Source organism: Haemaphysalis longicornis, unplaced genomic scaffold (genome assembly GCF_048455015.1).
Source record: "Haemaphysalis longicornis isolate Haplotype H1 unplaced genomic scaffold, Haemaphysalis longicornis Haplotype H1 scaffold_5, whole genome shotgun sequence".
Lineage (NCBI taxonomy): Eukaryota > Metazoa > Arthropoda > Arachnida > Ixodida > Ixodidae > Haemaphysalis > Haemaphysalis longicornis.
The window spans coordinates 1734796-1751225 of NW_027526385.1; the positions used below are offsets into that span (position 1 = coordinate 1734796).

General features: G+C 50.1%; 1 protein-coding gene across 1 annotated transcript in view; it reads left to right on the top strand.

Annotated features, from left to right (window-relative positions):
- Positions 1-16430, top strand: part of LOC144137746 (uncharacterized) — a 45974-nt gene that overhangs the window by 4190 nt on the left and 25354 nt on the right.

Sequence of the window (16430 nt, forward strand, 5' to 3'; positions counted from 1 at the left end):
TGTTACCGCACCCCCGCACGGGGTACCTTGAGTAATCTTGGTGACGGTACTGGCGATACCGCGGACCCCGAGCCCCCCAACATAAGCTGTGACCTACCGTGGTGATGTGTTTTTAAGGTGAAGGGTAGAAACCTCTAACGGTGGCCGTCGGAGCCTTGGTCAAGCTCCGGCCGATGGGCTCCCTGCCTGTCTACCAGGCAGGGAGCTCCGGGACCTCTTTGACTGCCAGGGTAAGGTCAAAGGAGAAAGTACCCCCGTCTCCCTGCTTTCCAATGTATCATATGGCATTTTCCAACCCCCCCCCCCAAACGTGATCGGCCCCCGAAAAGGGGCCGCAGCGAAGTTTCTTTTCCTCCTTTGCAATCGATCTCTCTCCCAAAGCCTGATAATTTCTCGCGGTTTTTGATCATGGAATCTGTTGACAAGACAAAGCCCATCACTTCCCAGTCTGTGTTTCTAATCTCCAAGTTTCTTGAAAGCCTTATCCAAAAGTCGTACAAGGCTAAGAAACTCACAACGGGAGAAGTTTTGATAGAAGTAGAAAACAAACAACAATCCTCTAACTTCCTCAAGCAAACGCGCATGGTAGATGTTGACATCAAGATCACGCCCCATCGCAGCCTCAATAGCTGCCAGGGCGTAATCTCTGATCGGGATCTAATGAATGAGACTGAAGCAGATCTGCTCGAGGGCCTCCGAGATCAGGGCGTGGCAGCAGTGAGGCGAATCACCATACGTCGAAATGATGAAATAATTCCAACCAAGCACAAATCTTGACACTTGACCGCTCTAACCTTCCTGAGTCGGTCAACGCAGGTTTCTTGAGATGTTCAATTCGACCCTACGTGCCGAACCCACGCCGCTGTTTCAAGTGTCAGCGGTTTGGGCACGGCACAACCTCTTGTAGTGGTAAATTGACGTGCGCAAAATGTGCAGCACATGATCATCTAACAGACAATTGTAAATCCGAGAACTTCACCTGTGCGAACTGTCAGGGCCCACACGCTGCCTATTCTAGGAGCTGTGAAAAGTTCAAACAGGAAAAACAGATAATTGCCTTGAAAGTCAACGAAAACATCACCTTCCCAGAGGCGAGGAAGAGGTTTGCCTCTTTCCCTCTGGGGAGGTACGCCGACGCAGCTCCCCGGGGGGCGGAGAGGCGTCTTGTTTCGGCGGGGACCCAGTACCGCGAGTCGGACTTGGTCCCGCCCCCGCCCCCCTGGGTTGCCCCGGGCAGCCCAACCAGCCTCTACACCGCTCGCTCACCCAGCAGCGGTTGTGGTGGCAACAACGTCTGTTGGGGATGCCGCTGCATCCACTGCTTCCTCTCCACCAGCCCAAAGCACACGCAAGGGCACGAAGGAGGTGGAGGCAGTCGCACCGACCCCCTCCCCCGCCTCACTGCCTGTGCCATCTGTGGTGCTCCCCACGCCTTCGGCACTGGCAGCGCAGGCAAAGAACACCCGAAAGGGTACCACGTCAAGGGGGCCCAGTCCGCTGGGCACCCCCTTGCCTTCAGATGACGACATTTACGTCGAGCCCTTCCGGCTTTCATCGCAACGGAAGGAACAGGCTGCGACGTCCAGGTCAGTAGAGAAGGCAAAAAAGCCCCTCCCAAGAGTGCAAGCCCCGAAAGACCCTACATAAACAGTCACACTCCAGTAGCTCTGAACACATAATAATGGGAAGAGAAAACATTGTTCAATGGAACTTCAGAGGCCTTCGGAATAATCTTGATGACGTGCATGAGATTCTGCATGCCAACCAGCCAAGTTTAATGTGTGTCCAGGAAACACATCTGAATTCCAAACACAAATTTCTTGAATAGTTACCTGGTATACAGGAAAGACAGGGATGGCTGCACACACTCTTCTGGCGGTGTGGCCATAATTGCCCGCAAATCCTTAGCATGCCACCCTGTCACCTTGAACACCGTCCTTGAGGCTGTAGCCGTCCGCACAATATTATTTAATAGGTTGATAACGGTATGCTCCATCTACATCTCTCCTGATCTTGCACTTCTGAGCTCTGACTTTGAGGCGCTGGTCGACCAGCTTCCTGAACCATACATCCTAACAGGCGACTTCAATGCACACAATTTTCTTTGGCGCTCTTCTCGCACGGATTCCCGAGGTCGCTTGATAGAGAAGTTTTTAACATCCTCTGGAGCATGCCTTTTCAACAAGAAACAGCCTACATACCATAACATAGGACACAATACATACTCAAATCTTGACTTGGCTATTGGTTCGGCAATTCTCTTTCCATGTCTTGAGTGGGGTGTGGGCACGGACACATATGGTAGTGACCATTTCCCCACTTCATTAACGTATATAGGTACAGGCCCATGCAGTCCATCTTCCCACAACAGGTTCAACGAAGCAAGAGCTAACTGGAATACATTTACAGAGACATCCAAACTACACCACACATCCATAGGACACCTACACGTTGAAGAAGCTACCCAACTGCTCACGGCGCACACCCTCGACGCCGCCGAAAAGTCCATTCCCCACGCCTCTGGTACCCCGCGCAACCAGAGGAGGCCGTGGTGGAATGAAGACTGTAGGCGGGCGCGACAGGCCCAGAACAAGGCGTGGGGTATCCTCCGTCGGTACCCCAAGTCGGGTAACCTTATTTTGTTCAAACGGGCCAAGGCGTTTGGAAAACGTGTGCGCCGTGAGGCAAAACGAGAGAGTTGGCACATGGCACACCTTCTTGACATCCATTAATTCATACACAGACACACACAAAGTCTGGACACGTATACGCAAGCTCAAAGGACAACAGACACACAGCCTGCCCCTGGTTAGCACTACAGGGGACACACTGGAAGACCAGGCTAACACACTTGCACAACACTTCGAACACGTGTCTAGTTCAGCACACTGCACAAACACTTTCATGAAACACAAAACATCTGCAGAAAAAAAAGCCTTACACGACAAAGACAAATCAAAAACTTCTTCCAACTCTGAATTCACTCGGTATGAGTTGAGGGCTGCCCTGAGCACGTGCAAACCTTCAGCTCCAGGCGCAGATAAGATTACTTACACCATGATACAGCACCTACACCCAGACACTCTTGAAACACTCTTACACCTATACAATAAAATATGGCTTTCGGGGCACATTCCACGCTCTTGGAGGGAGGCCATAGTAGTGGCTTTCCGTGAGGCAAAACGAGAGAGTTGGCACACCTTCTTGACATCCATAAACTCTTACACAGACACACACAAAGTGTGGACACGAATACGAAAACTAAAAGGACAACAGACACACAGCCTGCCCCTGGTTAGTACAACAGCGGACACACTGGAAGATCAGGCTAACACACTTGCACAACACTTCGAACGAACACGTGTCCAGTTCAGCACACTACACCAACACTTTCATGAAACACAAAACATCTGTAGAAAAGAAGACCCTGCGTGATAACAAGTCGCACACTTCTTACAATTTTCCGTTTTCAATTCATGAGCTGAAGGTTGCTCTGAGCACAAGTAAGCCTTCAACTCCACGTGCAGACAAAATCACATACACCATGATACAACACCTACACCCAGGCACTCTTGAAACACTCCTACATCTATACAACAACATATGGCTTTCGAGGCACATTCCTGGCTCTTGGAGGGAGGCCATAGTGGTGGCTTTCCTGAAGGAAAGAAATGACCCTTCCTCTCCCGCTAGCTATCGGCCCATCGCCCTCACAATTCTGTGCAAGCTCCTCGAGAAGATGATAAACAGGAGACTCGTGCACTTTCTTGAGTACAATGGTCTTCTCGAGAGCTGCCAGGCAGGCTTTAGGGCGGGGCGGTCCACCAACGACCAACTCGTCGCGCTCGAGTCCTATATAAAGGATGTTTTCCTCCACAAACAATATTGTATGACGGTATTCTTTGATCTGGAAAAAGCGTACGATACCGCGTGGCGGTATGGCATCCTAAGCGACCTCAAGTCCTTCGGCATAACAGGTAGCATGATGAACACACTTGCCAGCTACTTGTCTCAAAGAACCTTTCGTGTGCAAGTTGGAACTGCACTCTCTAGGGTTCATGTGCAGGAAAACGGAGTGCCGCAAGGTGGTGTTTTAAGTTGCACCCTTTTTATTGTGAAAATGAATTCTCTTCGGAAGGCGCTACCACCATCGATTTCATGTTCAATTTATGTAGACGACGTTCAACTCTCTTTCAAATCGTGTAACTTGTCTATCTGCGAGCGGCAAGTCCAGCTTGGTGTGAACAAGCTTGCGGGCTGGGCAGATAGCAACGGTTTTAAATTTAATCCAGGAAAGTGCACTCGTGTTCTGTTTTCTAAGAGGCGTGGAATTCGGCCGGATCCAGACATTCGACTCCACGGTGCCTCTATTCCTCTCAAAAAGGAACAGAAGTTTTTAGGTATAATCTTTGACGAAAAGCTCACATTCATCCCACACATAAAACAACTAAAACATAAATGCTTAAAAACAATGAATATCCTGAAGGTTCTGTCGCACATCTCTGTTGGTGCTGACAAACAACTTCTTTTACGTGTTTTTACCAGCCTAATAGGTTCACGACTGGACTATGGTAGCGTTGTCTATGGGTCAGCCACTAAAACATCCCTCAGAATGCTGGACCCTGTGCTTCATCTAGGGCTCCGCTTGGCGTGTGGCGCCTTCCGAACTAGTCCGGTCGAAAGCCTGTATGTAGAGTGCAACAAATGGAACCTACAACGTCAGGGAGCATACACAGGCCTCCTTTATGCCTTTAAAATTGCATCCATTCCACACCATCCTTTTAAATCAGTTTTTCATGATACCTTCATGACTAAACTCCTTTTAAATCAACCATCGTTATCTGCGCCCTTCTCTTACAGAGTTAGAGACGAAGCGTCAGAGCTTTCTGTCTCCTTTTTAGATACCATCCAAAGTTCTGTAACAGATTTCATAGCACCATGGCATCTCCGCCCTGTGTCATCTGACACATCATTCACACATGTAGATAAAAACCGAGCTCCCACATGTGCAATTCTGCAGCACTTTTTGTATTTGCAGCAGAAGTACCAGTGTTCTGAATTTTATACGGACGCCTCTAAAACTTCCACCTCGGTGTCCTGCGTGGCGCATGGGCCCGGCCTTACTGTCACTAGAACTCTTAACAGTAATACAAGTATCTTTACGGCAGAGGCTTATGGTGTACTTCTGGTTGTTAATCATATCCTTCAAAGCCACATCCCACAATCCATTATATATACAGATTCTCTCAGTGTTGTGCGGGCGTTGTCGTCAACAAAGTCTTCAAAAAATCACGTTATAAATTTAATAGTCAAGGGTATTATGTCTGTGTATGTCCACAAATTTGAACTAGTCCTTTGCTGGGTCCCTGGCCACTGTGGTATAGCCGGGAACGAAGCAGCGGACCGAATGGCTGCTGCGGCTACACTCTCGAATACAGTAGACATAACCTCATTACCCTACACAGACGTGAAACCACACATCAGACAACAACTTCGCAAAACATGGCAAACACACTGGAGTAAACAAACAGACAACAAGTTACACTTAATAAAACCTCACTTGGGACCACACACCACCGACACACGCAATAGATACTATGAAGTCGCCTTGGCCAGATTACGGATAGGGCACACTCATGCAACGCACTCGCACCTTCTCACTGGATCTCCAAGACCTCTGTGCAGCAGGTGCGGAGAGGCCCTATCTGGTGCACATACTAATCACATGCAAGGCACTTCACACAACACGACACAAACACTTCAGAGAACTCTACAGACAACATATCCCACTACATCCATCGCTGTTTCTAGGTGACGAAGCCATTGTTTCTGTGAAACGTGTGTTTGAGTATTTGTCAGACGTTAAGTTTTTAAACCTCATTTCCTATCACGCATAATAAAATCTGGCCCTATACACCAGCCATCACCATTATCTTTCACTGATTTTACTATGTTCGGTTGACACGTTTACCTACCTTTTTGTGGTAACCACTTCACTTCATTAAATAAACTTTCTTCTGGCGCTCTTTGCCCTTAGTCGGCCTTGCGCCATAAAAACCCAACCATCATCATCAAATGTTACCGCACGCTCATTTGGGTCAAGTTATTTGACACTATTTGTGGCGTTAGTTGAAGTTGTCACCTTCTGTGCCATTACTGAGTGGGGACGAGAATATCGCCGCTTTCGTTCGATCGCGCTTGGAAGCGTCGATCGCGCTTGAGAAACCAGGATTGAGTTCGAGCGGGATCGAGCGCGATCGCGATTGAATCTGCCGTGTCACAGGGGCATCAGACCGGCGAAGTCGCGCTATAGTGTACTAGTATAGTCATGCGCTAGCCGCCGCATCGGTGCGCTGCTGGAAACGTTTGTATTAAACATGCCATTAGTTGAAGTCATTTATGAGCAGTTATTGTCGATTGTTGAACTGCACTTAACAAGACCCTAGCCTTATAAAAAATATTGGCAGCGTCTGGAACCCCGCGCGGGCACGAGATTGAGCCCCCTCGAAACGGCTCCTGCCCCGCGTGACGTCATAAATACGTCATAGTGACGTCATATTAACAGCAATTGTTAATATATCGCGTAGTAGAATACAAAAAGCACACTTTTTTACATTTTAATAAAAAATTAGAAAGCCACTCATTTTCTAGAAGTTTTATAAAAGAATTTTTTGTTCGTTCTTGCGGAAGCCGCTGGTGCTTCCACTGCTGGCGGTATGGCGTATCGGAAAGCCCTGAATTTCTTGGGCCGACAACGTAGATGAAGCAGAGTTGACAGAGTTGCCCTGCACTATCAGAAAGTGCGAGAACGTTGCCGTATGCGGGTACCAAGCCAGCCTTTCCACGCGGTAGCGATATCCGCTCTCGAGTAATGCTGACCTGTGACCGCCTGCTGTAGGCCGATGGTACCTGCGTTAGACGACATCGCGCAGCCGAGTGGCCCCGTTCGAACAACCCACGCCCCACGCAAGAAAAGACACCGTCCAAACGTGATTATGTGAGCCTGCTGTGGCATGTGCTATCAACAGTTTGCACCACGGCAAGTTCAGAATGCTTAAATGAGTGGCCTGAAATCGCGGTGTGTTTTCAAAATGACAGCAGCGCGGAACGTACAGTGCTCAGGACGTAGGACCGGGGACCTCGAGTAGTCCGAGCGACGCCCGGGCACAAAGCCTCGGGGTCTAAGCCCGAAGTCTTAGGACTGAATAGCCTAGACTGATAGACAGGGGGACGAGGCCGAGCCCTGCGTGGCCGGACCGAGTCTCTTGCATGCCGGATGTGATCAATAAAGTCTTTTCTCTCTCTCTCAGGACGTAGGCTAGACGCGGCCACTGATCTTTTACTGGTCGCATGTGCGCATTACAAGTGCAAACCACGGATAGCTGGAAAAGGTAATCATTGGTGTCCCCACACATGTACCGCGTACAACCCAGCACAGTAGTTTCCCTTTAAGGAGATTAGCAAAGAAGACCCGAAAATCAGCAGTTTGTCGCGCTTTTTGTATATATTTTCGAGTGGACTGAGTTGTGGCTTAGAATTGTTTACCCGAAATACGTTTTGTGCGCGGAAAAGTCTGGTGAGCATGCGCTTCTTGTCTCATAAATGCTTGGTATTCAGCGCTTGAAAAGATTTTTCAGGAGAAATTATTGCAGCTGTAGTGGTGAGCCATTTCACTGCAGTAAACTGTGGCAGAAATACATCTGCGATACAAAGGATGTGAGAGAGAGAGAACAAACTTTATTAGTCTCTGGGATTAGGAAGGGCGGATGGCGGAGGACCATAAGGCCTCCGCGACGTCCAGTACCCGCGACGTCATCAATAGTTGATCGGAGATGTCTGGGCTCCCCAGGGCCTGTTCCCAGAGGGTGGGGGAGGGGAGAGTGGGATATGGGGAGGCTGGGCACTCACAAAGGGAGTGGTATTGGGTGTCCAGAGCCCCACATGCTGAGCAATTAGGGGATGTGAAAATGTGGGGGTGTGTGTGGACCAGTTGGTTGCGATGGGGGAAGGTGTGTGTTTGCAGAATGCGCCACATGTGAGCTGCAGCGGGGGTGAGGGAGGGGTGGGGTGGTGGCAGAGTTCGGCGGAGGAGGCGGTGGTGCAGGGTAATGTCCCTGTAAGTTAAAAGTGATTCAGAAGCCACTGGCCTAGGGGCCCCGTGGGTAGCCGTAAAAGAAGCGGGAGACCGGAGAGTCAAAGCTCGAGCATGGTCATGTACTGCCTCATTAGCGCCTATGCCAGTGTGGGCCGGAGTCCATACCAGCGCCACGGGGTCGGAGGGGGGATTGGTGAGTAGTATTTTGAGAGCAGGGGGTGGGGGAGATGCGTCCCTTAATGTAGTTTCGAATTGCCTGCTGGGAGTCAGAGATTACATGAAGAGGGGTGGGGCTCTGGGTGAGAGCAAGGGCTATTGCTGCCTCCTCCGCCGAGGTGGGGGATGCGGTGCGTATCGTGGCAGAGCTTACTGGAGAGTGGCTGATGTCGAAAGAGTGAGAACATTGGCAGTCTCGTATCCCGTGGCCCAGGTTGTGGCTGGGTACTTTCCGTCATGCATTCAGCTCCTCACATTGGCACACACATGATGCTACGACAAATTAGGACCTGGGTCCTCCGAAAGGTACACTAGCTAGACACTTCATGCCATAGCTGCTGCATTGTCATAAGCTCCACGTCTCTCTGTATATCCGGCGGTATATGCTATGTTGGCCAGATTTTACCGAGTCCCCTCATGCAAAGGCACTCAATTCAGGACACCCAGCCGATAGGGTCAGAGAAGAAGCTGTACAGACGGTAACAGGAAGGGTATACACTTGGCCGACCATCGTGTCTAATACACATACATGCACTCCAGCATATGAAAACCCATGGATTTTATGCAGGCTCAATTGTCAACGTCAAAGAGAATCTTAAGATGTGCCTGGAACGTGAAAGCCTCAGTGGATTGTTTGTGTCCATGGGTATAAGCAGCGAGCACACTGCAAATGTAATTGATAGGCAAAGGTCAAGGCTGTAATGGTGCTAGTTTAACCAAAAGAAATGGTGAAAAACATCCAAATTTCAAACTGCATTGATGTAATATGGGCACGAGTGACGTTATATGGACGTGCACTGTAAATGCAGTTATCTGTGTGTTAACTGTACATTAGCACTCAAGTGATACGATCAAACTGAATGGAGGCCCCACTGCAATTGCCCAGTTATGCTTTTTTGCGGTGGGTTGGGAAGGAAGTAAACTTTATTTTCCTGAGCACCCTTAGTCCAGGGCGCCGTCTTGGGAAGCCGTGGCCATGGCTTCCTCCGCTCTGGACGTCAGCAGGACCTGTGTCGCAGCACTGGGGTCAGCCAGACTTGCCTCCCACGATGCTAGACTTCGATTCGGGATGGGGGTCAACTTTGGATGTCGATCACAGGCCCATATTGTGTGGAATATGTTTGGGTAACCTCCGCAGAACGAGCAAGTAGGGGTGCCGGGTAAATTTTGAAAGCGATGTGTGAGATGTTCAGTGGGTAATGTGTTCGTCTGAATCTGTCGGAGGAGGACAGACTGCCGCCTTGTGAGTGTACGATGGGGGGAGGTATGTACCTTGCGCTGTGCGCGAAAAGACTCGAGGTATTCGCGCGGGCTGAAAGACGGCTGTGCATCACTTAAGGACGGCTGTGTACCGCTTAAGGTTGACGAGAGCTGGTCAGGTGCCCGGTAAATAGGTGGGTTAGGTCGGTGGCTGTCAATTGCACAAACAAGATCCTGTGATGTCTGGAAAGTGTGTATGGAACTTCCACTGCTGTACACATTTTCTGTACTATCTTATTTGTTTGAAGTTTACAATAAAATTGATGTCATTTGTTTTTCGGGCAAAGAAGTCTTTTTATTGAACAAACCTTGCATTTTTTCGTCGTAGCCTCTGTAACAGCCTGCCTACTCTGCCCCTAAACAGTGGTCGCTAAACAAATGCCCACTTGCCAGCCAGCTTCAGGGGCTTGTAACGATTTACTAGGATTTCTCATGGCCAACATAAATTCCAAGGAATCCAAGGTGGTACAATCCAGGGCAGTGCAAGTCTCACAAGAAGTTTGACAGCAGGAATGGACACTGTAACACAACTAACAGGCTTCATAGGTGGAAACTAGAAGCCCACCCACACAATGCCATGCAATAAGCCAATGCAGTGATTCTGTAGTATTAAGAGCGTAGGTTTTCATTGATTTTTATGCGAGGCATTCAACGTGTGGATTGACTACTGAGGTCTAGCTGGCCAGTTTGGGCACAAAATACTCACTTTTGTGATTTCAGACAGCTCTCAAAGGCCTGTCTAGATGTCTTTGTTTTTTTCGCAAAAAACAAGTGCAATGCGAGGCATTCAACGCGTGGATTGACTAGTGAGGTCTAGCTGGCCAGTTTGGGCACAAAATACTCACTTTTGTGATTTCAGACAGCTCTCAAAGGCCTATCTAGATGTCTTTGTTTTTTTCGGAAACAAAAAGTGCAAGCTCACAGTTGGGGATCTTGAAAACATTGTTTAGCTTCTCCAGCAATTGTGCGAGCCTGAGGTAACCCTGCCTATAGGTGGTCCCAGGCCCGTAGCCAGGAATTTTTTTTAGGGGGGGGGGGGGGCAACTCGCTGTAGGCCTTGACTATTTGGAGAAAGTACCCATTTTCAGTGATTATTTTTGGTAAAAATCGCAGTATGCATATTATTTGAGTTTTTAAGGGCTATTCCGCTCTTTTATATCTTTAGTTTGAAAGTAATCTTCCAAATAGTACAATATTTTCATACGGACAATATGTCTAAACAAATTCCGCTGATAAAAACAAAACTACGTTACTCAGGCCCAAAAATAAAAGGACGAATAGCCGAAATATTTTTTTTACGTTTTTATTTCTGCTGAATATAACAGGTTAAAACCACTGCGGCAGAAATAAAGTGGGTTGAGGTGGAGGAAAACGGGGACCGGTGTCCACTTCTTTGAGGTGGGGCGGTCTTGAGCCCGGCTCTGCTAAGAAGCGGCCAGGTCCTTCTTCTTCCTTAAGGCACTGAAGAAATGCATGCCAGAGCCGAAGTGTGTACGATGGGCCGATATGCGATCGCGGATCGATCCACTCTCGGAAAGTGCGAGGTCGATGTCCGCCGGGGGACTGAAGTGATGCGTCACGGAGCGCTGCAAAAGCATGACGACTCCACAGGAGATTCCCGGTAGCGCCTCTTGCAGGGCATGATGGGCACGGTGGGGTAATGTATCAGCGCGAGTTAATGAGGTGCAACAGTGCTGCTGAGAGTCGTTAATAAGTCTGGGGTCGACAAAGACGTACCGCCTCTACACTCCGGAGTGTACTGGGCGGGCGGCGACAGATTTCCTTTTATCGAAGCACGCTCGAGAGCTTCAGCCGACGTGTGGCTTTGAACGCTATGGGGTGATCCTCCGCACTGGTGCCTTAAGATCGGGAGCCTAAAACACAAGTCTCCGTGCCTTCATCGTAAACGTTGCAATTACATTGCTCACGTCCACGGACTCCCTGTAGAGCGAAATCAAAGCCAACCCATCCAACCGTTCCTCAACAGAGCTCGAGGGCGACGCTCATGTCGACGAAATTGCCTTGCAGGTACTGGGACAAACGAAGCGTAAGACTCAAAAACCTTTCGCTCACTGCGAGGGAGACGAGAAAGTTGAAGCTGCACAGACGAGTGTGAAGTGCGGAAGCAGTCGCATTTCTCCCTGTTTCACTTTCCATAAGGACTTCCAGCGACTCGACAATGTCAGGCAGCGCTTCACTGAAGAGAATCACGGCTTCGTGCCGCTCAACCCACCTAGTCTCGCAGTACTTATGAAGGCGTGAAAATGTGCGCGAAGAAGACTCGAGGTGCTTCTTGAGAACATCGGTTCTTTTCGAGGAGCTTCTGAAATATGTGCAAACTTCCCCAATCGTTGCGACAGCGTTTCGGATGTCGCTTACCTTAGATGCATCGTTCAAACAAAGGTTTAGCGAATGCGAAGAGCAGTGCGTGTACACTGCTAAAGGATACACTTCGCGAATCAGGGCCGGCACTCCACGAAATGAGCCACTCATGACGGCGGCTCCATCATAGCCTTGACCTCTCATGCTATGAAGGTCTAAGCCGAGACGAACAACCTCTGTTTTCAATGTTTCCGCCAGATCTGATCCACTGAGATCTGAAACTGGTACGAAAGCGAGAAAATCTTCTTTGATCTGCATAGTTTCAAGCTCCACATACCGTACGCACAAGGAGAACTGTTCAGTTTGTCTCCCATCAGTTGTGCCATCGGCGAGAACGGAGAAAAATCCAGACTTGTTCACAGCTTGAACGATTCCATCTTGAATTTGCTTGCCGATTATCGCAATCAGCTCATTTTGAATCGTCGGGCTTGTGTAGAGGGCATTTCCACCAGTCGTTTTTATGTGCTCAGCAAGAACCTCATCGCCCCCCCTCGCCCTGTAGCGTAGCGGTGCTCTAAAGTTCCCATCGTTTTTTGCGGGTTCTTCTAGGGCAAGTCTGCCAGAATCTCTGTCTCCCCTAAGCGCGATTTCTTGTCGGCCACAAAAAAAGTACCGTTTCAATGACTGTATGCAGCATTGCCTTGTTTTTTTCTGATTCGATCTTTGCTTGCTTGTTCAGCTGCAGACGAATGTTGTCCATTTTTCCGTGAGCCACTTCCAAAAATGAGTGTGCAGCGATCGTTGCGTCTCTGTGGTACTCCGTTTTTGCGTGGTTTTCGAATACTTCAAGGGCATTTTTCCACTTCGTGAAGGGTGAAGTCACGAGGCTCCGTGCAGTTTCATGGGAACCTTTTCCTGTTCCGGATTTCTTGGAAAATAGGACGCAGACCTTGCAGAAGGCGCCTTTTTGGACGTCTGAGTAAGCGAGCCACTGGAAACGTTGCAACCAGTTCAACTGGAATTTTCGTCTTTTCCCGTCCTTTGACACGGAAAACTCGAAATCATGTTTATAACAAGGTGTCCACGTGCTCGTGTAGACACGTTCTTTTGTGTCTTCGGGAAGGGTCGAGCAGCCTACGTATATTCCAATATCATTTTCTTTAGGCGGTTCATTCAGCTTCACAGGAAGTCTTTCTAAAGACGACGATCCAGCGACTTTCTCGTCGTGGACTACCGCAGCTGTCGGATTGGCACCCGTCTCGTCCTCTTCGTGCGACCGCCCAGGCACTGCATGCTAAAAAACTATTACCGTTCGTAAGTAACAAGTAAGCTGCTCAAGTCCTCCTCAAATTATACGTCTAAAACCTAAACTTTCTGTTAATTCCGGAAGTATACTCGGCATAAGAAATGCCGATGCATTGTATACGCGTTCTATTACGTTCTCGCACTTAAGGGAAATTGCACAAATCTAGAAAGCTTACCTTCGGAAGCTTGTTGAAGTAGTTGGTCAGTGTTGAACCTTGCCGCTTCTTTTTTGTGCTGATAATGACGAACGCAGAGAACACCACACACAAGAGGGCAAACACGCGATATATTCCGGCCCAAACACGGGCTGAACGGTGGTGCGTCTTGGCCTCCACTGCAAAGGACCTCGCCACTGAATTTGAGCCGGTGGCGCCCTGTGTCGCACCGTGTCGCATATTTCGCTTGGCGGGGGCGCGGAGGGAGGGAGGGAGAGAGAGAGAGAGAGTTAAGCTCAGGGATCAGGGGAAGGGGGAGGGGCGGCCAGATTGCCAGGGCCTGGGTGGTCAATGTTGCGAACCGGGGTAGCATGGACGAAGTGGACCGCGGTTGGTGTCTTGCCGAAGCACTCATGAGGACCAAGTTGAGGGAGAAAGAAAACTTTATGTAAAAGCATTTACATTCTTGACCAGCGTGAACAGGCAGTGCCGTAGTTCCATCCACTTTCCCCCGCTGTTATCAAGAACGCACCCATCACACAAATCTATGGCGCTCATACTCTCGCCCACACTCTCCCACAGACAGGGAACGTTTCCCTCTCGCACACGTGAAGGTTGGGTTGACTCCGGTGAGGCAATCTGCCTATGGTCGAAGCCCCTCGGACCACCGATGTTGAAGCGTCGAGAGGACATCTGGGATCCCTTCTGGTATTCTGGCGTTGGGGGCTCGTTCAACAACGGCCTTTCCAGAGTCATCAGCCACACCGCAAAGTGCAGGAGAACGATGCGCGGCACGTCCCCAAAGAGCAGACAGGAACCTCAAGCCTGCCGCCAAAAGTGAGGCGCCTTTGTCACCACCTCTTCGGAACGTTTCCGGTCATTAAGGCGGCATTCGGGGGATCTTGGGTTGAGGAGAGTGCCGCCGAAAGCGGAATATGTCCAGCAGCAGCGGCACGGGTCGTCGACGCGTCATTGTGTAGACGACGGGATGTTCCTCGTCGATGAGGGGAGTGAGGGGAGGGGGCACTCGGTCGACGGCAGGCTTGGGTGGTCGACCCCAGGACGGCGAAGACGGCTTTCGCGACATCACGATGCCTCCGGTCATCATACCTCCGGGTCGTGCAGCGCCTGTTGCCAGATGGGTGGGAGGAAAGGGGTATGCTGCGCCCTCGCACAGAGAGTGAAGTGCTCGTCGAGGGCGCCGCAGACAGGGCATGTTTGGGGGTGAAATTGGTGGTGTGGGTGGTCCGGGCGGAAGAGCCGCAGTGGCGGCAAAGTCGGTAGCGCAGCCGCCCTACTGTGTTTATCGGGCGCCGACTGTCGCGTGCGGGTTCCTGTGCTCTTTTCTGATGCTCCGGGTTGTTTACGCGGCGTAGGACACGGGAACGGAAATATATGCTCATTTTTGCACACGCTCATCTGCTGTAGACAAATTTCTTGCCGCAGCGGGGTGCCAAAAGCCCTGCTGCTGAAAAACACCCCCCTCTCCTCATAAAAATTTCGGGGGGGGGGGGGGGGGGGGGGGGCCGGGCCCCTAGGGCCCTCCCTCTGGCTACGGGCCTGGGTGGTCCTCATGTTTGCTAGCTCCCTCAGCAAGCACATGAATGCAGTGACTGAGAAAGATGGTGGCCAAAGGGAGAAGAGAGGCTGGTTCCTGAACAAACAGCCCTTGGTCATCAAAACAGCAGAAAAGAGCACTGACGACTCAGAGTCCACGGCTGGGGTGTATTTTTTCTATTTTTTCGTTGTATTTTTCCGTCGTTTCTTGTATTTTTTCGTCGTAGCCTCTATAACAGCCTGCCTACTGTGCCACTAAACAGTGGTCGCTAAACAAACGCCCGCTTGCCAGCCAGCTTCAGGGGCTTGTAACGATTTACTAGGATTTCTCATGGCCAACATAAATTCCAAGGAATCCACGGTGGTACACTCTAGGGCAGTGCAAGTCTCACAAGAAGTTTGACAGCAGGACTGGACACTGTAACACAACCAAAAGGCTTCATAGGTGGAAACCAGAAGCCCACCCACACAATGCCCTAAGCCAATGCAGTGAGTCTGTAGTATTAAGAGCGTAAGTTTTCATTGATTTTTATGCGAGGCATTCAACGTGTGGATATGAGGTCTAGCTGGCCAGTTTTGGCACAAAATACTCACTTTTGTGATTTAAAGGAGTACTGACACCAAATTTTGACGCCTAAAAATGATATAATTGGCTTCATTAGTTTCTACAGGTGCCTCGCAAAAATTTCTGCACCGATCCGAGGCCGGAATCACATCAAAATCGATTTTGATTGTCCCTGGCCGCGAGCTTTCACAAATCGGCAGCACTAGCGAAATTGCTTTCGGCGTGACGAAACATCGGCCGGCGTGTCTGTCCGGTTCAGGGTGACGTCATATAGTCGTTTTCGGAACCGGAAACGATATCCTGCGCTGCTGTTGTCGGTGGTATTCGTTTGGGCAGGCGACGTATGGGTGTAGCTGTGTGAGCAATGCTTGTAAACTTTGCGCACTTTGCGTGTTCGACGTCTTTGCTCTTCAGTTCGTGGCCGGCGCATGGTATTCCCTTGCACTGGTGCCGAAAACTGCGCGGTGCCGGCACCGCGCGGTGCGCGATGTCGACGCGCAGCGCGGCGACGCGGTGGTGCGCGGTGCCGAGCTCGCCCAAGTTGTGCTATGGCGAGCTCGCGGAATGCGAAGTACTGCTTGTGGAAGCCTGTCCGAGAAAAATCGACGACGACGCCAAGATGCATTCTTTTCCAAGCGACGACATGCAGCGCTTAACGTGGACTGAGTTCGTGCGCGGCGGCGGCCGCAAGAACTGTCGCCCAAGCCAGCGGGCTCGGCGTTGCTCTGGTCAGCTTGGGTGTTGGAAACTTCAGGCTTAGTATCGTGACGAATATTTGATCGCCGGTATCTGTACAACTGCGAATGACCATCCCTTACACAACTTTTCACCACACTATCATCCCCTTTTTCGCATACTGAGCTTTATTTTGGCGATAATTGCCGTTTCAGCGATCGGTGACCAAGACATCTGCCGTGGCCTGTTTTGATTCTAGCGCGCAGGTGGCGCCATCTTT